General features: G+C 37.6%; 1 non-coding gene across 1 annotated transcript; it reads right to left on the reverse strand.

The window, feature by feature from the left end:
- Positions 1 to 5897: 5897 nt before the first annotated feature.
- On the reverse strand, positions 5898 to 6004 carry LOC120267364. The gene has a single exon (XR_005538447.1). It is a non-coding gene; the product is annotated as a small nucleolar RNA R71 (small nucleolar RNA).
- Between the last annotated feature and the right edge of the window lie 20103 nt (positions 6005 to 26107).

Below are 26107 nucleotides of genomic sequence, written 5' to 3' on the forward strand. Positions count from 1 at the left end.
AAGGCCACCGGATGTAGGTGAACCTTGGGGGTTCATCATGTATTTTGGATGCTAAACCTTCATTTGAAATGTATTTGGGTTGATTTATATCTTGGCTCATTGTTCTTCATGTCTAGAACTATAAAATGGAGAGATCCTCAGTTCTTTATTGAGTTGTATGTGTAGATGTGACCTACTCACATGTACTAGATCTTTAATGAGCTAGAAGGGGTATTCCTGTATCGATATGCCGAGAGATTGGGTGTCGGTAACCCCTCCGATTCTTAAGGATACACCTAGAGCAAGTATGTCCTTATTGTGGGATTTCCTTACACTTAATGCGATCATAGGAATGTAACTAAGGAGAGATCTTTATTGACATTCGTATGGGATTAGGGTTTAATCACCGAGAAATTGGGGTTGAACTATTCTTGAAATCCTTCAGTTTAAATCACCCTTGCTTCACTATTATCATACATCCATATACCATGATGACCCCTCAGGGGATCCTCATCCCTAGGCCTATTTATCATCATCATTGCTCTTGTGATTTCTTGCTTGCCTTGGAATTGTTATACTTGTGATTTATTTGCATTATTGCATGTATTAGAGTGAAAATACCATGTTTAAGTTGTAAGGTTAGAAAGTAAGTGACGGAGGAGTAAAAGGAGCTCCTTAGCCCCTTGGAATACGATCCTTGGGCTTTTGCATAAGGTATTACTTGGTGACCCCGTACACTTGCGGGCAAATAAGTAGTAGCATCGGTCCCTCTACACTTGATGGCTAGAATTCCCTACCCTTAACTAGATTTACAAAGGATTGGTGGGATTTCAAGTAGGTGTCTTTTCTAAATCAATCAAATACATATTCCATAAGGTCTGCTCCACAAAAGACAATACAAGCCATTGCATGTTGGCAGGGAATCCCAGATTTCTCCCATTTACAACATTAACAAGTATGGTTTGCCATCACAACTACATAAGCCTCTCTCACATGCATAGTCAGTTTACCAACAATATACTTCATGTCTTGCACCTACACACCACATTCCACTCAACTTGCCATTTAGCACTTTTTTCCTCTCTTTTTCAATCTTTATAATTACATTTGGTCCACATTCAAATATTCTAACATAGTTATAATAGGCCTGCTCCTAGAATCTAGAATTACCAAATTGAATGTCTCACACATGTTATTGTCTATGACATCACATTTCATGACATCATAAAAGAAAGCTTCACACAAACCTGCAATCGGCTAGTTCTCCAACAAATCCTTCATAGCTTCATGTCCTCCATTCATGCTAGACATTTGATCTAACTGTTTCTGCATCTCTAATTGACTGGTAGACCTGCCAATATTGCAAAATGCAAGCTGGAACTTCCTACCCTTGTATTTTCTCCCAAACCTTGGATAGATGTGCCTAGCACACATCCTGTGCTGAATAAATTGAAAAAGCTCACTAGTTGAATTTATTAGACCCTACAAAACAGACATAAGTTAATTTCAAATGCAATCTAGTTATTATATTTGCCAAAATTAACAAATGAAACATAAGGTCTATATACCTTTTGCATGTCACTTATCAAGGACCATCCAAGCCCATCTCCCATGGATAGGTCAGCTTTCAATTGCTCAAAGAACTTGGTTGATGATTAAATTATCTCTTTCGCCACCACTTCCCAAGTTATGGAGAACAATTGGTTGTTCCAATCCCTCTAAACAACTACAAGTAACTGCCCTTTCAATAATCGCTTCAAGAAGCACCCATCAACCCCTATTATCCTCCTACACCGACTAATAAATCCTTCCCTCACAGCTGTCAGACATATGTACATCTTCAAAGAATATAGGAAACTCATCTGGCCTAGGCCTTTGAGACAACACATTCACATTGCTCCCTAGATCGGTGGAATTTAATTCAAGAGAATAATTGTTTAAAACCTTGAAGTTCTCCCAAAATTACTATTCAATATTTTTAATGACCAAGCTTTTTGCATTCCTGCACACTTTTCTTGTGATGAAAACTCCCAACTCCTTCCTCACCATTATCATCAAATGCCTTGGCTTAATGAAAGGCATAGCAGAAATTATGTCTCTGTACTTCTTGGTAATAACTAGTGCTGTAATGCTTCTATTCTTGGTGGTTCCAAGGATTCAAGAGTGGTCAGGGACATAGTGTTCACTATGAATGATTTCTTCCCACTACACCATGAACATAGTATTAGCCATTTACAACTTTTACTTAAACACACAATCCTAGCCCTAACTGCATCATTCTTAATATACTAGAATTCAAAAACCTATTTTTGTTAAGAATTCAACTAGTTCCTTCTTAAATGCTTTCAAATCTGTGAACCTTAGATCTAGGGAAAAATCTTCAAGAGGAACATTAGGATTATACATCTTCCTGGATGACCTATGCCTCTATGCATATTATGCTTCTAAGTTGTAACTGGTGTCTTCATAGCTCCCTAGATCTAATGATGAAATATAGTCACTCTTAAAACCACTCACCTTCCCAAAGTCAGAAACAAGCCTTACTTTGCTATCACCATGACCATCATAACTTCAATTTTCATCCAAATTCTCATGAGCATTATTATCATTGTCTTGCTGCAAATCCCTCTTACGATGAATATATTTTTTGACCTTATCTATAGATTCTTCTATTTCATCATCATCATTGACAACGCCCCTTGCGTATGTCCCGCAAGTGCACAGGTTTGTTGAGTAATAAAATCCCAGGTGAGTGGGTATCATATCCACAGGAAGTAAGGAGTAAAAATACTTAAATTGTTTATTAACCAAGTGAAAATGAATAATGATTGTGTTGACAATATGTAATGTAAACAAGAATAAAAGAAACAAGAGAGAAAAGCTCAAGTAAGTGAGAGATAAGGCAATCAATATAAATGGGGTACTAAGATATTGTTCTGCCTAGGACAATTGTTTCAAGTGCAAAACCGAATATTATGCCTCCCAACTAATGCGTTAATGAATCGTGAAAATCTTTCAATACATGATCCCAAATCTAAGGTCAACCGTGACTAACTCTATACCATGTCCCGGAGGAGAAATCTAACAATCTCAACACCTCGTACTCGGATAGAATCGCATGGAGTTCTAGGGATTCCAAGTGATAAACCCTCTTCCTAGAAATAGACCTAACCCTTTGGTCCAGGTGAGAGGTCCCTAGTCATAATTAAGCCCTAGGTGCTAAAATCACTTCAACGCTTCACTCCGCTGCCTCTGCAACTAAGCCCCAGTAGAAGGTCATCCCTTGGCCCATTCACTCTACTATGACCGCAAAGAGATCAAGGAAATGGAGGTAGGATAAATCACATCGGAGGGGAAAGAGGACGCTCAGCTATCTCTCGACTCACCGTCTCGACCTTTTCCAAACTAGCTTTGTCTAACCCTCGTGGTGTGTCACTCACTCACAAGGGTTACCAATATGAACTCTCAACCCTAGTGTCACTCTAAGGGAGGATTCAATCAATCAAGCATTCAAGGTTGGAACTCAAATAAAACATTAATTAATGAAAACATAATAGAAGGTTTAATGAAACAAATACATCCTAGGGTTCACAAATCCAAATACCCACTAGGGATTTAGCTCTCCATGAACCTAGTTACAATCAACAATGAAATCGAATGTAAAAACAAGTAATCCATAGAAAACCCCCTCGATAGTGATGATGATGGTCTTGTGGAGAAGCCTCGTCTCCTCCAAAGGTCCCCTTGTCCGGCCTAGGACACACCTCGCCGGATCGATGCCGACGAAAGCTCTCCCAATAATCTTCTTCCAAGTAGAGCGCAATATCAAAGCCAAAAAACCTCTCCAAAAACCCTGCTAATACCTCTTGAAACCCTAGCCGCAGCCCCCTCTCAAGTTTGGGAAAGATTTGAGAAAAGAATCCTGAAATCGGGGCTGAATCGCTGCTTATATAGGCCTAGAATTAGGCATCCACACACCCCTGTGGATTTGCCACACGGGCCTATGGAATTTCTGCATGAGCGTGGATAATTTCCACACGCCCGTGTGGATTCTTTGGAATTCTCTTTTTTAGCCGGCTGTGAATAGTACCTACTACAGTACCGGCCCAAAACACTCCCGAATCCATGTTTTCATCGAGGTAACGTCAACGGGCACATGTTCATGTCGTAGATCGCTTTGCTTTTTTCAATAACCGGCCTCATTGGTGAAGATCTTGCTATCAATGCACAAGCCGGGATACTCGAATATGACTGTCTTTGTGCCCCTCCAAACCATTATGCTAGCTTGAATACACGGAGGTTGGCACACATTCTCGCATCTTCAACCCGACTTATGTCTTCGCGTTTGATCCTTCTCAAGAATTCCTACAAATAGTGCGTTCATGATCTACATTGGCTTCTTTCTTTAACATTCGGCTTCACAACCCTATATGCATGAAAGTAACACAAATGCACAAGTATAGCGCTAAAACCTGATAAAAGTAATGCTCATCATAAGGAAAGAATATTTCGCATTCTTATCACACAATTACTTATCAAACTCCCCCACACTTAAGCTTTTGCTTGTCCTCAAGCAAAAAATTAAAACATTGAAGAATAGACGAAGGAAATATTGGAAGTGCTTGGCCTTAGGTTTCCCCTCCGATGTGATTTATCCTACCTCAATTTCCTTGATCTCTTTGCGGTCATAATATAGTGAATGGGCTAAGAGATAACCTTCCGCTGGGGCTTAATTGTGAGTAGGGATCTCTCACCTGGACCAAAGGGTTGGGTCTATTTCTAGGAAGAGGGTTTATCACTTGGAATCCCTAGAACTCCATGCGATTTTATCCGAGTGCGAGGTGTTGAGATTGTTCGATTTCTCTTCCGGGATATGGTATAGAGTTAGTCACGGTTGACCTTAGATTTGGGACCATGTATTGAAAGATTTTCACGACTCATTAACGCATTAGTTGGGAGGCATAATAGTTAGTTTTTCACTTGAAACAATTGTCCTAGGCGGAACAAAATCTGAGTACCCCACTTATATCGATTGCCTTATCTCTCACTTACTTGTGCTTTTCTCTCTTGTTTCTTTTATTTTTGTTTATATTACATCTTGTCAACACAATCATTATTCATGTTCACTTGGTTAAGAAACAATTTAAGTATTTTAGTCCCTACTCCCTGTGGATATGATACCCACTCACCTGGGATTTTATTACTCAACAAACCCGTGCACTTGTGGGACATACGCAAGGGACATTGTCAAGTTTTTGGCGCCGTTGCCGGGGAGTAGGCATTTAGAGATACTTTGCACTTTGTTATCTTAGTCATTTATTTATTCATTCTATTTCACATCTTCTTTTTCTATCATCGTTCTGATTTGTTCTTCTTCTTTTGGTACAGCTCCAGGTTATGACCTGAGGAAACCCTTCGATATTAATTGAAGGAGATCCCGAACTTGAACGTACACTATGAAGAAAAGGGAAAGAACCTGTGTAAGAACCGTCAAATCTAGCTGAAGTGGAAGTTGACGGATCTGACAACATGGCTGAGCAGAATGAATAGTAGAGAACATTATCTGATTATGCCAGACCGTCTGTACTGGGGACACAATCTAGTATTGTGCGACCCCCGATTATAGCTCTGAACTTTGAGCTAAAACCAGTATTCATCCAGATGATTCAGAAGTTAGCGCAGTTCAATGGTTTGGCCGATGAGTATCCAAACAGCCACATAGAGAACTTCTTGAAAGTTTATGATATGCTGAAGATTAAAAGTGTATCAGATGATGCTATTAGATTGAGGGCTTTCCCATTTTCTCTCAAGGAAAGAGCCAAGCAGTGGCTTTATTCCTTGCCAAAAGCATCCAAAAGACTTGGAATGAGATGGTCGAAGCTTTTCTTGCTAGATACTTCCCTCCGGGAAAGTCGACCAAGCTTGGCAATGAGAAATCATCATTCGTATAGATGGAATTGGAATCATTGTTTGAGACATGGGAGTGTTTCAAGGACCTTTTGCAGAGGTGCCCACAACACGGATTTTTTGAATCGATGATCATTCAAACTTTCTATAATGGGTTGAATCCGAGTACAAGGCAATTGCTAGATACTGCCGTGGGAGGTACAATGGGGAGTAAAACCCCGGATGAAGCCCGACAGTTAGTAGAAAACATTGCATGAATAGTTATCAGTGGAATGCGTGGGAAAGGAAGAAGGTGGCCGGGCTCCATGAAATAGATGCAGTCACTTCTTTTCAGCCCAAGTGGAATAATTGAGTAAGAAGTTAGACCTTCTAACTTCGAATAGAGTGGTGGCCATGACTACTTGCACTGGGTGTGGCGGAGGACATGCTCCCTCTGATTGCCCGATCTCTATTGGTAATGTATCTTCGGTGGAGAAAGTTAACTTTGTGGGTAATGCAATGAGGAACCAAGGTAATCCATATAGCAATAACTACAATCAGGGTTAGAAGAATCATCCCAAATTTTCGTGGAGCAACCAAGGACAACCAAAGGCCATGGCACCACCGGATTTCCAACAATAACAAGCCCTCAAACATGGAAAATAGAGTGTACGGGCTTGGAAACCTGAATGATCGACTTAGAGAAGGCCTTGACTAGATTTGTGCAATCATTGGATACATAGTTCCAATCGGTCGGGGCTACACTTCGAAACCACACCGCTTCATTGGACAACCTAGAAAATCAAGTGGGGTAAATTACGAAGTCTCTATCGGAGAGACCATAAGGAAGCTTGCCGACTAATACTGAGACCAATCCATGAGAGCATGTGAAGGCGATCACTTTGAAAAGTGGTCATGAGGTTGAAGGTAGGCTTCCAAGTGAGAAGACTAATGTTGAAGCACCGGAGGTCGTAGAGGTTGAGAAGGGAGCAACCAAGGAGAAGGAGGTGGCACCCCTCACCTTACAAGCCAAGAATCCCTTATCCCTCTAGATTGAAGAACAACCAAGTGGACGAGCAGTACAAGAAGTTTCTAGGTTTGCTTAGACAACTACATATAAACATTCCCTTTGTTAAGGCATTATCCCAAATGCCGAGGTATGCCAAGTTCTTGAAAGATTTGTTGACCAACAAAAGGAAATTGGAGGAGAGTGCCTCCGTGATTCTAGATGCATCTTGCTCGGTAGTCTTGCAAAAGAATATGCCGAACAAGAAGAAAGACCCAAGAAGCTTCATCATTCCGTGCAACATTGGCAACTTGGGTTAAGAAATGGCATTGGCAGACTCAGGGGCCAGTATCAACATTATGCCATATTCCTTCTTTCAGAAGCTAGGATTGGGAGAACCTAGGCCCACTCGGATGACATTGCAATTGGCGGACCGAACGGTGAGATATCCGAGGGGCATCATTGAAGATGTGCTTGTGAAAGTTGACAAGTATATATTTCCTGTAGATTTTGTAGTAATGGATGTCGATGAGGATGCGGATGTTCCTTTGATACTTAGGAGGCCATTCTTGCAAACTTCCAAAGCATTGATCGACATGGACAGTGAGGAGTTGACATTGAGGGTTGGAGATGATTAGCTCACATACCGCCTCGCTAAAGCCATGCGATATTCTCTTTACTTTGATGATACTCTTTACTTTCTTGACATTATTGATGATATAATTGATGAATATATGCAGGAAATATTCAATCCGGACCCATATGTGGGATTTCTAGACCAAAAGATGGAGAACGAAGAAGTGCTAATGCTTGGTCTAAAGGAAGAAGTACCATCTACTCTGGGGATTACGAAGAAAGTGCTCTGGAAGATGAAGAGGGTGAGGAGACGCCACAAGAAACGCTCCAAGGCTGTTGGAGATGAGCAAGAACCGAACAAGGTGGATGAACCCTTGTTAAGTGGTACCAAGCCAGATAACTCTCCCTCTACCCTCAAGAGACTTTGTTCATCGTGCTTTCAAGTCATGGGTAAGAGGAAAACCTTCATCTATGAGCCCCCGTGAGGTAAGACAAGGTACAACAAGCTTAATGACATTAAATAAGCGCTTCTTGGGAGGTAACCCATCCGTTTACTGTTTTCTTAGTTGTTAGTTTAGTGTTTGCATGAATAAGACTTTGAGTGTTGGTGTCTTCATTTCTAGATGCTTTTGTTAAGTTTTTCTTGTGGATTTTTGGTATCATTTTTTGCTTTATTGTGTTTTGGCGGAGAATTTTGGTCGTTTGAGCTTATTTTCAGTATTTTCTCTGGTAAAGTTGTTTTGTATCGCAGGCTTTGAGTTTATTTATATGTTTAGAATTTTTCTGTAGAGCCTGCAGTGTTTTTGAAGTGTCTAGAGAAAACACACGCTCATGTGGAATTTTCTCACGGGCATGCATTTTCGTTTAGAGCTCATCCAGAGAGGGCACAGGGGCATGGACTCACCCCTGTGAATGACCTTGTAACGGTCCGCACGCCTGTGGGTAATTTCCGCACGTGCGTGCGTTTTCCTGCAGAGACTTATAAATTTATCCCGAGAAAACACAGGGGCGTAGACTCGCCCCTGTGGATGACTCTCCCATAAACACACGGGCGTGAGTAATTTTCGCACACCCGTGTGGATCTCTATAGAGAGTTTCTCCTCCATCCCAAGAAGACACAGGGGCTTGCGTCTGCCCCTGTGAACTGCCCAGTAAGAATCCATGGTCGTGCGTAATTTCAGCACGGGCGTGTGAAACACTTTGAGAGTTTTCTCGGTTGGACAGAGAAGCTATAGGTGTGTGCGTCTACCCTTGTGGGTCGGGCACACGGGTGTGGGTATTTTTTGCACGCCCGTGCGGTTGCATTTAGAGACAGAGGAGTGGTTTCCCAAGTGCCCACAGGGGCGTGCGTATGCCCCTGTGCCTCTCTCCTGTGGAGGTGCAGGGGCATGGGTAATTTCCGCACTCCCGTGTGGATGTACACAAACTCTAGAGTCGCGGTTTTCTTTAAAATTTAATCGAGTTTCTCCGCCTTCCCACTTTCAACTGCCCAAAAAACACACGCACTCCCTCTCCTGACCTCCTATTGTTGATTTTGAGTAGATTATTTGAGTTTCTCGCCGGTTTCAAGTGTCTCAATTTCATCTCATCGGTAAACCCTTCTTCCTTCTTTCTCTTCGATAATTCTTGATTTTACTTATTAAAACTGGTGGATTTTGCTTTGTTTCTACAATTAGAAGGGGAATGCATGCTTAGGAAAAAGTTTGAGTAGTTTTAATGATGTATTTGTGAGTTTTTAGCATGCGGCCGTGTGTTTTTCACACCCCATGGATCCACACGGGCGTGTGGAATTTCCACAAGACCTTGTGGAATTTCCACACGACCTTGTGGATTTCTGTAGCATTAACCTGTGAGCATTCTTGATCAAATTTCTTTTCAAATCTTGCAGGAATGGCCCTCGGGTTGAAGAAGCAAACTGACAAGCGTACGCGGGAGCATTCCCTTAAGTCAGGTCACATGGACTTCACTATTCCTGAGCATCAGGCTCGTTTCAAGCGGCTTTTAATGCTAAGATTTGGTCAGACCCGATTTCTGAACATGAGCATTCTCAGGGAAGTTCAGTCAGCAGAGGATATGGTAGATGAGATTGCGGAGGTCCGAGCTACACAGGCCGCGTAGTACACAGAGTTTATGGCGTGTTTTGACACACTACAGCAGATTCTTGAGCGAGATGTTGCCTCATCGTTTGTTCTGCGACCATGGACTCCCCCAGCTCTTTCGGCATCACCATCACCTAATCCACTGGCACCATTTGATTATCCAGTAGCAGTAGTAGAGCTGACAGCTGATGACACCGACACATGACTTAATGTTTTCATCGTCTTTATTACTTTTGCAATTTTTTTGGACTTGTATACTCAGAAAGGACTTTCCTTCTGAGTTTATTTTTCATTTTGTGGTCTCGAGTTATATTCATTGCTTTACATGTTATTTACTCAAGTTGTTATTATTTATTGAGCTTTACTGAACCTCTTCGTGTATGCGTACAGATGGTCTTGTCAGTATGAGAATTGAGAACTAGTCATGGACACGACCGAAGTGCTTTTGCAATTGGTCATGTGTGCTTCACAACCCGTCGGAACATCACTCCCAAGGATTTAGCTCCATCAAATGCAACACTAGGAGTCAGGGGAGTATTATTTTGATTGCTTCTCCCACATATACTCTCGATTAATATCCATTATGAGTGGACTTGCATGTGTACATTGGGGACAATGTACAACTTAAGTGTGTGTGTGTGTGTGTGTGTGTTTTGGGGGGGGGGGAGTTTCATAGTGCACATGTCTTTTATATTAGTTTTGATTGACATACATGCCCACATATCCAATGGCGGTTCACCTTAGTTACAATGATTGTATTCTTGAGTTTATGAGGCTTTTTAACATTGAATGTTCTCATGCTTTAGTTCTTGCTTGAATTTCTAGGAATTTTTGCCCGATTGACACTTGTTGCACTACTCGCTCATTAAACTATTTTGGAAACTCAAGTTCGATGTTAAAGGGACTAGTTATAATTATTTCTTTTGTTAATTGAAAAAAAATTGGAAAAAGGGAAAAGGAAGAACAAAATAGTTTTATTATTTACTTGTGCTTGTTGGGTGGAAAGAGCTACTACCTATGAAGTATGAAGCTACTCCCATAAGTCGGATACTAGTTATGCCCTAATGAGAGAAAGAGCTATCTCAAAGGATGAGTGAAAGCTACCACCCCGGTAGAAAGAGCTACCACCTCGAAAGTGTGAAAGCCACCTTAGCGGCCGCTTTGGAAAGGGCTACCTTGGAGCTAGGATGTGTGAAGCTACTACCATTTTTTTTAATTTGTGTTACTTCGTGTAGATAAATAAGTCCTTTATACTTAGAACTTTGAGGAGTATACTTTGGGTTGACTTGAGTGAGTTTGCACACACACTTATACAATATCGGGTTTGTTGTCCTTTTTTATTCAAGTTTTTAGCTAGAGCATTGATTTTTTGTATTTAATGTTGAAATTTCCCTTACTTGTAGAAAGCTCTCTTTGTTTGCTTTAGTGAACCTAAGGCCAAGCACTTCCAATATTTCCTTCGTCTATTCTTCAATGTTTTAATTTTTGCTTGAGGACAAGCAAAAGCTTAAGTGTGGGGGAGTTTGATAAGTGCTTGTGTGATAAGAATGCGAAGTGTTCTTTCCTTATAATGAGGATTAATTTTTGGAGGCTTTAGCGCTAATACTTGTGTATTTGTGTTACTTTCATGCGTATAGGGTTGTGAAGCCGAATGTTAAGGAAAGAAGCCAATATAGATCGTGAACGTACTATTTGAAGAAAATCTTGAGAAAGGTCAAACGCGAAGACATAAGTCGGGTTAAAGATGTGAGAATGCGTGCCAACCTCCGTGTATTCAAGCTAGCACAATGGTTTGGAGGGGCACAAAGGCAGTCACATTTGAGTATCCCGGCTTGTGCATTGATAGCAAGATCTTCACCAATGAGGCCGGTTATTGAAAAAAACAAAGCGGTCTACAACGTGAACGTGTGCCCGTTGACTTTATTTCCATGAAAACATGGATTCGGGAGTGTTTCGGCTGGTACTGTAGAAAACACTGTAGCAAATTATTGTAGCTGGTACTATTCACACCCGGATGAAAAGGAGAATTCCAGAGAATCCACATGGGCGTATGAAATTTATCCATGCCATTGCGAAAATTTCACAAGTGCGTGTGGCAAATCCACAGGGGCGTGTGGATGCCCGATTCTAGCCCTATTTAAGCCGCGATTCAGCCCCGATTTCAGGATTCTTTTCTTCATTCTTTCCCAAACTTGAGAGAAGGCTACGGCTAGGGTTTTGAGAGGTATTGGTAGGGTTTTTGGAGAGGTTTTTTGGCTTCGACGTCGCGCTCCACTTGGAAGAAGGTTATTGGGAGAGCTTTCGTCGGCACCGATCCGGCGAGGTGTGTCCTAGGCCGGACAAGGGACTTTGGAGGAGACAAGGCTTCTCCACAAGACCATCGTCATGACTATCGAGGGGGTTTTCTATGGATTACTTGTTTTTACAATCGATTTCATTGTTGATTGTAACTAGCTCCATGGAGTGCTAAACCCCCTAGTGGGTACTTGGATATGTGAACCCTAGGATGGGTCATAGAAGGTTTAATGAAATAAATACATCCTAGGGTTCATAAATCTAAGTACCCACTAGGGGGTTTAGCTCTCCATGGACCTAGTTATAATCAACAATGAAATCAAATGCAAAAACAAGTAATCCATAGAAAACCCCCTCGATAGTCGTGTGACGATGGTCTTCTGGAGAAGCCTCGTCTCCTCCAAAGGTCACCTTGTTCGGCCTAGGACATACCTTGCCGGATCAGTGCCGATGAAAGCTCTCCCAATAATCTTCTTCCAAGTGGAGTGCGATGTCAAAGTCGAAAAACCTCTCCAAAAACACTGCTAATACCTGTCAAAACCCTAGCCGCTACCCCCTCTCAAGTTTGGGAAAGAATGGAGAAAAGAATCCTGAAATCGGGGCTGAATCGTGGTTTAAATAGGACTGGAATCGGGCATCCACACGCCCCTGTGGATTTTCCAAACGGACCTGTGAAATTTCCATATGGGCGTGGATAATTTCCACACTCCCGTGTGGATTCTCTGGAATTCTCTTTTTCAGCCGGCTGTAAACAGTACCTGCTACAGTGCCGAAGAGGGCACACATAGCTTGAATACACGGAGGTTAGCACACATTCTCGCATCTTGAACCCGACTTATGTTTTCGCGTTTGACCCTTCTCAAGATTTTCTCCAAATAGTGCGTTCACGATCTACATTGGCTTCTTTCTTTAACATTCGGCTTCACAACCCTATATGCATGAAAGTAACACAAATGCACAAGTATTTGCGCTATAACCTGATAAAAGTAATGCTCACAATAAGAAAAGAACACTTCGCATTCTTCTCACACAAGCACTTATCATTCATCTGAGTTATTCCTCCCAAATGATACCTGAACTAGCCTTTCTTCTTCATGTTTGCTAGACTCCTTCCCACTATCTTTGCTATGCTCCTCATATTATATTTCATTCCCTATAGCTAGATATGTCTCATTAGTTTCCAACTCATCTAGGATTTCATCCCCTTAAGCACTCATAAGTTCTACTAGTCTTATCTGATTGCCTTCATCCACAACTGGGACTTCACTCCTTAAAGCTGAAACATCTTCATCATCCTTACTCTGTTGGACCTGCTCTTTGCTACAATCTTTGACAGTCTATTGGTCTTGATCCTCATCCGAGCTTTCACTCTACCTCATCCTAGCTTTCACTTTCACTTACTAGGTCATTTACCACCACATCTTGAACTATCCTGCTGATGCACCCTTTTCGTAACCGCAAGTGAATAGGTCATACAAGTATTAAAGTGCGCCTAAATGGGTCCAGTAGTCGAATCCTCAGTGACTGTTATAGCTCTTAATACTCGCTCTATTTGTAATATCTAGCTAACTTAAGAGATTGGATGAAAACTAGTTTAAAGTAATTAAAGAAATGCTGGAAGAGAAAAGAAATAGAGACATGGATTTAGATTGAAAAGATAATAATGGGAAGCACAATGCCCCAGATTAATTCCCTTAACAAGTATATTGATTAGGCAATGATTTCATGTATATCTCCTTGGACCATGGTGACCACCTGCGGAGGGTTTCATAACGTACATCCTCACTCAAGGCTCAAAGCAAACTCAACCCCTTCCCTTATATGTGCCCCTGCTAGACAGAACAACAGATGATCCTCTAGATAGCAAAAAAACAACTAAGGTTAACATGCTTCTTGACTGCAATTGCAACTACAAGGAACATGCACGCCACATTGATGCTTACTCAGATAGCGGTAATTCCCACATTGAGTTTTGCTACATATAAACATCAAGGCAATCAATACAAAGATGAACAATCAATAAAAATAAGAGGAAGATCACAAACTCAATAATCAAAGCAATTAATGTCAATGCATCAAAAGTCAAGGTTCATAACCCAGGACATTGAAAGATCGTTAGTCCCTCATGGTTCTACAATGTATTAAAGAAAAGCAACAAGAGAAAAGAATGCAATCCATAAGACTCTCTTCTTGCTTCACGATCCTCGTCGAAGAGTGCTCTATGATGATCTTGCTGGCTTCCTCTAATCCCACGATGATCTCTCCACTAGATCTGGCCTTAACTGATTCTAAGCTCTGCCCTAACCCGCTCCTCCATAAAGAAGAAAGAAGATCTTCTCAAAACCTAACTTTAAGGCTTAAAAAGGCCTTTCCCGATGCAAGTACGGCCATGCTCTTGACTGTGCTTTCCTTGAGGTGTCTTGGAACTTGATTTTGGCGCGATTCTAACCTAACTTGAAAAGTGCACAGGCGTATGCACGCTTATGCTTGTTCCTAGTGCTTGAGGAGCATGATGGTGCTAGGAGCTTTGGAACCATGCCTTTCTCTCTGTGAAAATTCCAGTAAAGTGTACTGGAGTAAGCATGCCCATGCTTGCCGCCCGTGCTCCCTCACTATGCTGGTGCTAGGGCCAGTGAAACCGTGCTCTCTGGTTTGTGTAGATCCTAGTGAAGTACACGGGATTAAGCACGCTTGTGCTTTCTGACTATGCTTCCAAGCAAGTGTGTGCTTAGGCAGTTGCGTTGGAATTCTCTAAGTCGTAAAAAATAGCATGGTCTGAAGCACAAGCTTACTTCCCGATTGTGTTTTTCCTTAAAAGTTCATTCCAACACCGTTTTGCACCCGGATTCAACTCTATTCATTTTTTTAATCCAAAGCCTAATTATCTGCAACAATTAACAAACATACCTTAAATAGGATCAGTTTATACAAAAACATGCTAAAAGAACAAGAGAATCATCCAATAGGGTATATAAAAATCTATATAAAATACACTCAACATTATGACCAGCACTTGAACCACCTATTGATAACAGCTCTGGAAAAAATTTATCTTAGACACCAAGTCTTAAAATTTATGGCAAAACCCTCTTGTGGCTAATACATGTGGATTCAACATATACATCTACAGCAATGTATTTTCCAGCTATCCCTACAATCCCACTATCATCAAAAATTTGTTTCAATGTCTTATCCCCATCAATATAAAACAAATTAACACTTTTGTTAATGTCATAACCTAACACATGGATGTCCCCTAGCATATCCCAATAGCAGATCTTGTTCATGTCCACACCGAAGCCATAAATCTTCCCATTCTCATATTTTAGGGACCTTACATTGATGAGTTTCCATCCATGATGGTATCTAACAATATATTCATCACTGGCAGACATGTTTTGACACCTGAAAATAAAGGGACAAGTGCATACAAATTTGTTCACAATCCACTACATTTGTTCAAAGTCAATATTTTTGTCCAAAAGTAACCAACTTTGTTAGAGGTCCTTGCTTATATTTGATGATTTTTATGATTTGTTCTGCTATGAAAGTATTTTTGGAAGTAATTATATCCAACAATGATAAAGATTTCAACAAATTAATAAAATATGGAGAATTATTTATCCTTTATGGAGACTAGATTAACTTAAAACAAGTTTATATCATTTATTTTCTCATAAATTACTTAAATAGTCTTTTTTTCTGCTACTATGTCAGTCTAAAGTAGATGTTGTTGGAATAAGTCTCGAGAATGGAACAAGCTTCAACACTTGTGATGTATTAGGAACCACAATCATTTATATTGATTAATTTATCGAAGAAAAGACTACTCATTGTCATTTATTATATTTTTTTTTGTCATTATTGTATGTATTCACCAACGAGGGGACCATTTATACTAAACAAACGAATGAACAAATGCAACACTTGCTAGTAGACAACTACACTACTGACTGTATATATAATGTATAAATGGGGAACAATTTAAGTGATCTAGAATCCACATTCCATTACATAACAACAACAAGCCAGCCACAAGACATAATGGAAAATCAAATTCCAATGAAATCAAATTCAAGCATAATGATAAAATAAACCCTTATGCCGTAATCAAGTTGAAAATGAACAATGCTTGCTTGATTCGGGGGTCTTGATGGAAGGATTGTCACGTATGTTAGAAGGATTGTCCAGATGAGAAGGCTCTACCCTAAAAATTGGGGTGGTCGTCAGTGAGAACGACATCCTTTGTTGGCGGTGTTATTACTTTCTCAAGTGGGGATGTATCAATAGGCGTTAGCGGTGGCAGGCGTTAGAGCCGGTTGCAGGATTAGGGTTTGTGGTGAGCTGCAACGTCAGTGGATCTCCTTTCATGGTTAGTTAGGTGTAAGATGGAGTGGAGACAGGGGACAAACGACAACTCTAATTTTATTTTTGGATACAAATTAACTTTGGATCCAGACCCGATTATGTAAGTGTATCCATAATTAATTAACCATTAGCTCAAAATTGCTTGTTAGAAGGAAAATTTGAGGTGCCGAAATTTTGTGCATTATGTTTTTAATTGTGATTAATGCCACATCAGCCATGCAAAACGGGAAATGTGACTGGTGTTAGGCTAAGAGATTTTTTTTTCTTCCAAACTGGATAATGCAGTGACTCCCAGAAGGCAAAAAATAATAAAAAGACCGAAGGGTTATCTCGAATAAATAGAAGGATTAAACTAAGTATTATTCCAAACTTTTTTATATGCTTATATAGTGATCACGGAAAATCAAGTTATACATTTAATTAAAATTAATTACTTTATTTTCTATTTTTAATTTTTTCAAATGAATAAAAAGATAAGTGTAAAGAAAATTTAAATTTTTTCACAAAGTAGAAACTTGACATTTTATAGGAAATTATATAAGCAAATAAGACTTGTTCTTTAGTTAGTTTTTAGACGTAATAACACACAAATATCTTACATTAATTCTTTGGAAAACATAGATGATCATTAGCTACGTTTTTTTCTTTCAGTTATGGTTTCTCTTCACTAGTGTTGGGTGCTGAATAACAAAAGACTTGTCTTATTTACTAAATTTATTTACATTCAAACAACAACAATCCTTGGGGGACTTATCTCATAGACTATATGTCCTAGATAAATTTGAAGCATGTAGCTCTTAGAAAATTAGTCTATCAAACATCTAAAAACAAGTAATATATAATACTTTTTTTTATATGCCACTTTCGTTGGATGATGAACTTAAAAACTCTGAAAACTTATATCAATTTTTCAGATTTATCAAAATGAATGAAATTAAGTGGATAAAACAATAATATACTTTTCGCTTATATTAATTATTTTTTCTCCTTCCTCCCAATAGCTCAGGGTCGAGAATGGATTGAGTTATTCAAATAACTGAGTTCTGAAGGTTTTTGTATTCTTTATTGTTTCAAATTTTGGTTTTTTTATAGGAATTTTAAATTTTGTTTTTTAAAGTTTTAAATAAAATTATTTGGGAAACAAGGTGGATGGAGGGGAAAAAGATTAGTGCCATACTTGTCAATGGCTTTTGCATGTTATCATGTTATTATGTTTTACTCTTTATATATACATATAAATTTTGTTATCATGTTGTCATATATATATATATATATGTATGTATTTTATAATTTTAAATTTTGCTTTTTAAAGTTTCAGCCAAATTTATTTGGGAAATAACGTGGAGTTCATTGGGGGGAGCGGGAGAAAATTAATGCCGTATTTATCAATGGCTTTTGCTTGTTATTGTGGTTTAGTCTTTATGTGTGTATATATAAATATTTGATAACATCTATGGGTGTTGTATTATTGTTATGAATTTATCATACCAAAAATATGAACATCAATAAGAGCAAGCAATCAGCCATTATAAATATATCAACCTATGTTACATTTAGAAGAAAACATTTTATTCTATCAAATTTTTATCCAAATATATTTTTAAAATTTTACTGTAATTTTTAAATAAGATATTGGAGAAAATCGAATTAATGATCCTGTCTAAAATTTGTTTGTTAAAGAGGTCAGTGTTGGTTTTACTTTATTTTATTTATATTATGTACAAATATTAATTGAATATGTGGATGTTTTACAACAAATCTTTTCTATGTATATAAATATATGCTACTCTCAATCTTTTGATATTTTTATTTAGCTGATTTTTTTTTCTTTAATTAATGTGATTGCTTTTTATGTCTTCAGTTACAGTTAATTTGTGACCATAATTTGATTAAAACAGTCCATCTTAAGTCTAACAAAAATGTTTTAATAATAAATTAAATACCAACCAGTTAATAACTTGCAAATGCATAATTATAACATCTCGAATTCCATTTATGCGTTGTGGAGACACAACCAATGCACAATGTCCAAGCGACTCCTTGGGAGGCCAAGGCGATAGGCAAGCAGCCATAGGCATCCCTAATATAATGAAGTTCCCTCAGTTACAAAAATAATGTTATAATGCACATGAGTTGCAGCCTTTTTTTACGTCATCACTTATGTCCACATGTGAAGAAGCGAACTTTTCACTTTTATAAGCATAACAACATAAATGAAAACATACAAAAATATTTTCAAGCAAAAGCAATACTCAAATAACCAATATTTTCTATATTAAATTTTTATTTTGAAGCATCTTAAACAAAAACAAAGCTGAATTCTAAAGTCTGTTATGGTAACCTTAATAATAAATCAATCAATAAGTAAATAATAACCAAATTAATAACTATCTCTAAAAAAATTCAATCATTACAAATCCCAATACTTTCTATGCCATACCTTTCTGCAAGCAACTTGAAACGGCAACAATACTTAATTCAAAAAAACTTATTTATCTGCAAAAACAAGTGTTCCTTCTTTTTGCAAAATAAGTAATTGTGCGCCTAGGTTTTATTTATAATGTCATATAAGTGTGTGTTGTTTTATTCCTTTCTAACGCTAATCCTAATATTACTTTTAGTTTAAATTGAATTCTAATCTGTTTTAAATTCTAATAACTTCTATTTTTGTATGTCGGTATCTTTAGAGAAATGTTCTTATTAATTTTAAAAATATTTTAAATAATAAAGATTTTTTATTTTTATCAGTATATTTATTAAAATGGTTTAATTAAAATTTAAAATGTTGATAATTTTCTATTGTTAATTCAAAGTAATTATCGGATTTTTATTTTATATGGAGGTCACTTATATCTAAGGTTTAGGGCCCCTTTGGTGGATAGGATAGGATATAGAAGGATATAATATGAGAATTGGATAAGAGATGAAAAATGATATGGGCATAATAAACTCATATTCTATTCTATGTTTGATGTGCATTAAATAGGCTATTAGATAGCATTTTGTTATTTTATTTAACGTTTGAAGTGGATTGGATAATGACACGATATAATATAAATGGAATGTAAATAGATAAAATTATCATTTATAATATAGTTATATATTTTTTTTAAAAAAATATACTTTTTTTTTATGTATTTCTTAATGATATACTTATCAGTAGATTTATTAATTTCTATCAAGTTTTAAAAAAATAAATACCATATAAATAATGTCCACAAATATATTGATTGCAATATCAAAAACTTGCAAAATTAAAGTTCATACCTATTTTTTGGAGAAAATCATACACAAAATTATCAATATGGAAAAATAAATAGATCACATCAAAATCAATTTGAAAAAAATCATCCGATCAGATAAACTAAAAATAAGACATGATCAGAAAAGAGATAAAAAATATCCTATTCAAGTACAAGATCGACGGAGAAACCCTTCAACCACTTCAGATGCCTCAAACCCTATTTAAAATAGTGAAATTAGTGTCATATCTAGTTGTTGGTAAGCTTTTTGTCTCAAGCATCGGGTTTAAAAGATCAAAAGAAGGGATACAATGGATAGGTGAGAGAAACCAAATTATAGGGCAAAAAAGTAAATTAAATTTTTTTTATCGTATTCTACTTGTTTCTATCCTGACTCCCCCGATAGAATTAATTATCATATGACTAGTAGGATAGAGTGGGCCAATATGATAAGACTATCATATCCTATTATCACAAAAAATAAAAAATAATAGTAGAAAATGATAGTCTATCCAATCGTATAGTCTTTATCCTTCCTACCAAATGGATTCTTAAAGTATTTAAGGATAACTGAGTGGGGATGTGGTATAAAATGAGATCAGATTCTTTTGAAGGTCATCATGTGTTTTTTCAAGGGTCATATATAAAATGAATATGAAGGAGTTCTCGTATTACTATTTAATTTTGCCTCATCAATTAATTATTTACAGACTAATATGAAATTGAGAACTGTTGCATAGCCTATTAGTTTCTCACTTTGATAATGAATAGTAGGCAGTGGTTTGAAACCCTGCATTCATGGTACTATAGTGTATTATTCATTCATTTTTTTATTGGGTGTACCCCACATGGTAAATTTCTAAGGTGTCGTTAGGTCACAGTATTTTCCACCACTCTACGATTGCATAGAAAGGAATTTATCATCGTAGGGTTATGATATCTGATTGATAAGTGCTTGAGTAGACATATTTCTCTATATGTTTTACATGCATTGAGCATCATTTTTACCATGGTTTATGTCTTATAAAGTGTATTTGGTGTTTTTTTGTGCAATTAGGTTGTGAATGACTTGAAGGAAGAAAAAGAAGCAAAGATATGTTATAAAGATATATTTTGGGAGTTTTGTGCAACCTAAGGATCAAGACACAAGAGAAGCTCATGTACATGGAGGTGTGTGCTAACTTTCAAGAGGATTCAAGCCAATTTGTTAGTTGGAAGGGCACAAAGGGAGTCACACCCCCATATTCCTGCTTGTGTGAAGAATGTAAGAGCTTCCCAATGATAATACGATGATGAAAAGTCTTATAACCTACCACGTGGACATGTGCCTGACCATGGTGCCTCAAGAGAAGAGTTTGTGAGCCACGTTTATGAAGAGAACTATAGCAAAATGTTCTAGCAATTTACGATAGTAGTGCAGTAGCAAAAACACTATTCACCCGACCGCGTGGAAATTCCACGCGGTCGTGTCGGAATTTTTGTAACTCACGAGACCGCGTGAAATCTCACACGATCATGTGGAGGAACGTGACAGACACAGTTTATGGCTATAATTAGCCATTTTACCCTATTCTTTGTGGACTTTTTGCTAGCGTTTGAAGGGTGAAGTGGCTAGGGTTTCAAGAGGAGGTCTTTGGTGAATTTGGGCGTTGTTCTTTACCAACTTTGATAGATCTTTTCTCCATCATAGCATCGAGAGAGCGTTCATTAACCTAGCTTCAGAGTGGGATCCTTCAAGACGTTGAGCGACCCATCAAGGCCATCATCACAAATTCAAGGGGGTTTTATTCCATGGGTTTTATTGATTTTCATTGCATTATTCTTTGCTTTCGTAATTTGCCCCATGGAGGGCTAAACCCTAGTAGGTATTTGGGCATGTGAACCCTAGGATCATATATTTTGTATTGATTTACTTATGTTTTCTATTAAATCCGAGTTTATTTTAGTTTTAATCTTGTTTTCTCATTGCTTGCATGTCGTATTGATCCTTGTGATTGATTGGTAATGCATGATTTGTTGCCTAAGTGATAGAAATGTCTCCATTAGGGTTAGAACTCCAAGATTGGAGAGGGTTGAGAGGGTGAGTCATGAGATAGTGGAGTGTCCCCTTTCTACTCCGATGAGTGCTTCCTATCTCCGTATTCCCTAAGCATTATGCAACCATATTTAGTGTGAGATATGAGATTGAAAAATTTCTCTGTCGGGATCTTGTAGGGGGTTAGGGATCTTTCGCCTAGAAGTAGAGTTAGATCTATCTTTAGAAATCAGTTGCACTCCTTGGTATCCCTGGAGTTTATTGCAGTCATATGTGGTGTGAGGTGTTGAGATTGAGCCATTTCTCCACCGAGACCTTGTAGGGGACTAGTATCGGTGTCCTGGAGGCAGGGACAGATTGTTATTGGAGTACCTCGACTCATCTAACTCGGTTTAGAAACATTTAGTAAGTCTTGCGCTCCATGTTAGATCCTAAGGGGAGCATTGCCCGGGTACCTCAACTTTATTGATTGAGATCTCCCTTTTTTTCTACTTTCTCTTTTGCTTGCTTATTCCTATTCTTGCAATTATGTTAATTTCGTCACAATCTTGATTTCGACTAGATAATTGAGAAAGTGGTTACTACTAATACTTCCATTATCTATGGATTTGACTACCCAACTCACCGGGTATTTTATTACTTTGATACCCGTGCACTTGAGGAGTGTGCATGCAAATTAGTGTGTCACAGATATATCATCTTAGATGCATGTGACAGGCTTTTATTATCCCATGTGTTAGCCTAACCCGCATGGTAAATCCCTAGGGTTTGTTAAGCCACTGTAATTGATGCAAACCCTAACCAACCTGTCCTTTGCTGACACATCAACTCATATGAGGTTGCTTAGTATATAAATTTTCAATCTATTAACATAACATATACCATGAGTGATATTTTCTTTCGATAATAGATGCTTGGATTAGAAAATTCAAATGAACAAATTTGAAAGAAATTTATCTTCTCATTTCATAAAGGCCACACCCAATAGAGAGTATCTCTAGTGTATATATACACAAGCTACCCTCCTAACAAACTTATAAAAAATTATATCATTAACAAATTTTGTAACATGTTTAGCTTCATTTATAAGATTAGATCATTTAAATGATCAAATTAAAAGATTATGACATGTTGGAATATTTTTTATCCCCCCTCAGGGTGGAGCTTGGTGCCAGTCACACAAGCCCAACTTGTCCAAAAGATGCTGGAAGGAAGGAGCTAATAGAGGCTTTGTGAACAAGCCAGTAAGCTATTGCCCGAATGAAATCAACTGAGAAAAAAAAACAACTCTTTGTTTAAATTTGTCACGTGCCAATTGACAATCGATCTACAAGTGTTTGGTTCTTCCATGAAAGACATGACTAGAAGTGATATGAAGGGTTTCTTGATCATCAAAACATAAAGGAAAAAGAAGAGAAACATCAATGTGGAGACCATGAAGAATATGTGTAATACATTGTAGCACATACAGTTACTGATAGGCTATGGTAGTCAACTTTAGCGGATGGCAGAGATACAATGGCAGACATCTTGGTTTTTCAAAAAATTAAGGCATCATCCATAAAAAGACAACCAATGAGAGACCGATAACTAAAAGGACAAGACACCCAACCAATATCACAAAAAACTCACAAACCAAATGAATTATTAAAAGGAAAAGAGAGAGTTGTAGATAGTGAATGCTTTAAATACTTGAGAACATGGGTTATAGATGACCAATGCTGCTGTGTGGGAGACTGAATAAACTAGCTAAGTTATTGAGTGGCATGAGTAATATCCGGTTGAGTGAAGCCATGGTAAACCATATAACCAATAAGTCTATGATAAGAATCTGGCATATTAAGTAGAGGTGAGTTACCATCATCAAACTGACAATTTTGCGGTAAGGGAGTATACATGGATTTAGAACCCATGAGCCCAACATCCTTAATTAATGTCCAACACATACATATTTGTGTTGATGAACATATAGTCTAGTATAAATCATGCCAATTCCAAGACAAGAAAGTATTTGGTCAATTTGAGGTCTTTAATTGTAAATTACTGTGAAGAAAATATTCAACTTCCTCAATTAAGTCTTTCAATGGTCTCATGACAAGAACATCATTAACATAAACAATGAGAGAAACATGTCCAACAAACTGAGGTTTCACAAACAAACAAGGATCATTAGATGATTGAAGAAAACCAAAATCATGAAGCTTGGATGTGAATTCCTTGTTCCACTGTCGAAAAGCCTATTGAAGATCATATAGAAAGCATTTAAGTTTACACACTTATCCATGTGAAACCTTAGAATAGCCTTTTGGACATAACATATAGACATCTTCACCAATAAAACAATGTAATAAAACACTATTGATATCGAGTTGATGGGTTGGCTAGTCTTTTGCTGCAAAAATTGCTAAGAATACTCAAATAGTAACCATCTTAGCCACTAGAGAAAATATGTCTATGTAATCAATCTTTGCAACTTGAATGTACCCTTTTGTGACAAAGCGAGCTTTATATCTTTGTACAATACCAATAGGATTAAATTTAATCTTGTACACCCATTTTGAGCCAATTGGGTTTTTACCAGGTAATTAAGCTATGATTTCCTATGTGTCATTCTTTTTTAGAGTCTGCAACTCAGTATCCATTGCTTAGATCCATTTATGATTAGATTTTGCTTGATTAAAAGAACTAGGTTTTGTGACATTAAATACTTGAGGAAAAAAGACATGTAAGGAGGTGTTACACTATGGAGATAAAAGTGACAAATCCTAGGAGCAATGTTATTATGGTGATAGAAAGACATAATCCGGATGATATACTCATATTTTAGAGGATATACATTTGTCTAGCAACCATCAAAGAAGTTTTTATTGCCAAATGTAAAAAGCTGATTGTCTTGGATGAATATTTTCTAAAAGGTTTGCTGAAAGGGCAATTACTAATGGCAGTCATGAGGGATGAGAACAATAAAATGTTCCCTATAGCATGGCAATGGTTAAAAAGGAAACAAATGATAACTGGAAGTGGAGTAATTAAAAGGTGATATCTACATCCGAGAGAGCCTTGGATGGTCACTGATCAGTCACATGGAGAAGGTGAGTAAACATTCATGTTGTTTTTTTTAGTACATCTATATTTTCATTCTAAGTTTATATTCCTTCTAAGATATAATACATGTATTGAGGACCCTTTTGCTATTAATATAGAGCTTATGATGTGTGCAAGACACATCTATGCAAATATGGGGAAGAAACACCTGGGAAAATAACTTCAGATGTTGTTTTAAAGTGCTACTAGATCCACAAACTAGCCTGAGGTACATAAACACTTGGAGAGCATGAGAAATTTGAATGGATGAGTGAGGACTATGGATGAATTATTAGACAAGTGGTTCATTGAATGTTGGTGTCAAGCCTTTTTTAATGGTATAGTGAAGTGTGATGTTTTATACAATAATATGCGTGAGACTTTTGATTGAATCCAAGATTTAAGAAATAAACCAATTATCACTATTCTAGTACTAGATAGTATGTGATGAGTAGGATAAATGTTAAGAGAGAATATGATAAGAAGTGGATAGCTGACTATGACGCTAACATCACTGCTAAGATTGAAAAAGAAAGAAAGAAATGTGGAAAATGGCAAGTTAAGTGGAATGGTGGTGCAATTCATAAAGCCTTTTAGGATGATTTGATGTTGCATGTGACGGAAGGATCTATTTTGTAAAGCTAGGAAATTAGAGTTGTTCTTGTGGCAAATGAGATAAATGTGTCATTCCTTGCTAGCATGATTTGGCAGCAATTACACTTGCGAGGTCAAGTCCACTTGGTTATGCCTTAGAGTGGTTCAGGAAAGAAATATACTTGAAGACATATTAATACCATCTTAATCCAGTTAAAGGAAGAAGACATTACCTAATAAGTGAAGAGAGTACATTGCTAGCACCTATGGTCAAGAGAATGCCTGGTTGACCTCCTAAGAAAAGGAAAAGAGAACCAAGGGAAGGCCAAAGTAGAAGACATACAAGGCTTACCAAGCAAAGCGAGAGTCATGAGGTGCACATTTCGCTATGCTTATGGTCACACCAAGCTAGGTGTCCATAAAAAGCTGCACATGTAAGTTTCTTAATTATTACCTCTCTTTTGTAATATTACTTTGCTAATCATAACAATAATTATTATGTACATGTCAATTGATAACCATTAGGGTGAGCCACCAACACAAGGCAATGCTGCTTTTCCAAGTCGATAGAAAAAAAAATCAAAAGTTTGTGAAAGGGGGCAAAAGCCAAACCACCTATTAATTATGGTCTAGTGACCACTCTAAGAGTAAGAATTAATTTATTATATGAGTTGGAAATATTAATGAATAATTTCTGCATTCTTCTATTGATGAAATATGTAAGTCACAATGAGTAAATATGTTTACTTGGTGAACTGTGCAATAAATAAATTTCATACTTCACATATTCTTATTTGTATGCTAACTATGTGTTCTAGAGTGATTACAGTAGTGCATCTATTGTTGGTAGGGAAGTGGTACACAATACTTTCTTCCCTACCATCAGTGAATTGCTTTTAGTTGCTACTTTCGTTTTTTAATCCTAATCAATTAGCATGGCATT

The sequence above is a fragment of the Dioscorea cayenensis genome, chromosome 1, assembly GCF_009730915.1.
Source record: "Dioscorea cayenensis subsp. rotundata cultivar TDr96_F1 chromosome 1, TDr96_F1_v2_PseudoChromosome.rev07_lg8_w22 25.fasta, whole genome shotgun sequence".
Lineage (NCBI taxonomy): Eukaryota > Viridiplantae > Streptophyta > Magnoliopsida > Dioscoreales > Dioscoreaceae > Dioscorea > Dioscorea cayenensis.